Consider the following 2,048-nt stretch of genomic DNA (forward strand, 5'->3'; position numbering starts at 1 on the left):
TTTGACAGTCATAATGGATAAAGAACATACCCTACCTCTGAGGCTGGGGTAATTGGTCAACTGCCACCAAGACAAGAGTTCAAATTTCCAGACACTCCAGGATAGGTTTGTGGGTGTTACGGAATAAAACCAGCTAATGTAGCCTACACTTACTTTGAGCAAAATGATCAGTGCCCTCAAGACAACAGAGGGACTGGCAGTAATAATAATAAAAATAATACATTTTATTTATAGGCGCCTTTCTAAGCACTGACAGGACCAATGGCACTTATTAAAAATGGCAACAACTACAGAAAATCCGGGAGGAAAAAGTGCAAAAAAAGACCAATAACAAAAAAATGATGAGCCCAACATGAGCTCAAATTTGACAGAAAGTCTAATAAGAGTAGAACAGAATGGCGGGGTGGGGGGTGTATGGCATCCATCTTTGATCCACACTCACACAACGTAACAAGAAACTAAAGAGCACTTCAGTGTAACTCTTTTTTTTCTTTTCATGCTGTAGTCCAACTTACCAAAGTTACAAAAATGAATTAAAATAGTAATGGAAAATGGCTGCTATGGACATTCATTTGTCTTTCCTAATGATAGAGTGCAGGTACTGAAGAGACATATAGAGTCAAAGCTGTGATCTTACCACAAAATACTACAGGCCATACCAGTTGTTGTATAAGATTACATTATGATTTGTTGAGAGGTGCAATAACAGTATGATGTCCTAAAGGATTATACAATAGAATGACCTTTATTGATCCACACAGGGGAAATGATGGACATCCCTTTCACTTTTGATTGTTGTCAGTCCATTGGTCATCTATCCACATCTATTACGTTTGATATCTCAGTTGACATCTTAAGACACCCACCACAGGTCTAATTTTGAGGAATAAAAACAAAGGATGGATGATAGATCTTCACACTATGTTCCAGCTGTTGCAGAGCAACACTGATTAGCCAGAAATGCTGTCATTTTAAATAACGCATGTTTCACTCCAACATCACTCAGAAACTGTTGGTTCAGCTTTTACACGAGGGACAAGACATCTCTGCAGTTCAACACACATCAGCCTGAATGGGGACATAAGTAGGAAAAATCATGCATTTATTTATTCAACATGTTAAATATGCACAACTAACTTGGAAATTACACTCAACAATGTAATGAGGGTTTTATCATTGCAATTTGCAGCTAAACAGTGTTCCAGCTGTTGCAGCTTTACACTGCTTGGCCAAAGGGAAACATTATAATTTCATCTCAGACATGTTGTCCTCCAAATGTGGTGAAGGAAAGATGCATTTTGGCTCTCTGTTCTGGCATTCAATAACATACCAATAGGCGCAACAAAGGTGCTAAATCTAAATCTCTAACTTTTTAAGTCTTAAATTAGAGCTGACTTACATGAATCTACTGCTGTATTTTTATCCACGTGTTAAATTATTGAAGTCAAACATTCAACATACTGAAGTGACTGGTCATAAAAACAATAAAGTCTATTATGATTTTAGAGTTTCCAGTTTCCATAATCAGTGTCAAATTGACATGAAGCTTCTCAGTGTTATCTAGCTAGACAGCTTTTTAACTTTTAAATAACATAACTGATACACGCCTGCTGAGTTGCACTGTGCAACGGAAATGAAAAGTGAATGATGCATACTGACTTTCCCTGAAGTAGCTGCTCATTTTCATGGATATTGTTTACTGTTGCCTTGTTACGGTTTATTGTAGGCCCTACTAGCCAGTGTCCAAGGGGAAGCACGTAACAGTGTGTGTGTGTGTGTGTGTGTGTGTGTGTGTATGTGTGTGTGTGTGTGTGTGTGTGTGTGTGTGTGTGTGTGTGTGTGTGTGTGTGTGTGTGTGTGTGTGTAGGAGGATATTTATGAAGTATCAGCTGAAATGTTCTGTCAAATCAGTGAATGAAGATGTAGGCTCAATAATAGAAATGTTCCTTTTTATTTGCTACATAAAAACATAAACATCGTTGGTGCCTTTTTGTGATAAAATAAGCATAATTTTTCTATTTTAGAACTGAGGTTTGCTGGATAAAGTC

This window comes from Echiichthys vipera (assembly GCF_963691815.1).
Source record: "Echiichthys vipera genome assembly, chromosome: X".
Lineage (NCBI taxonomy): Eukaryota > Metazoa > Chordata > Actinopteri > Perciformes > Trachinidae > Echiichthys > Echiichthys vipera.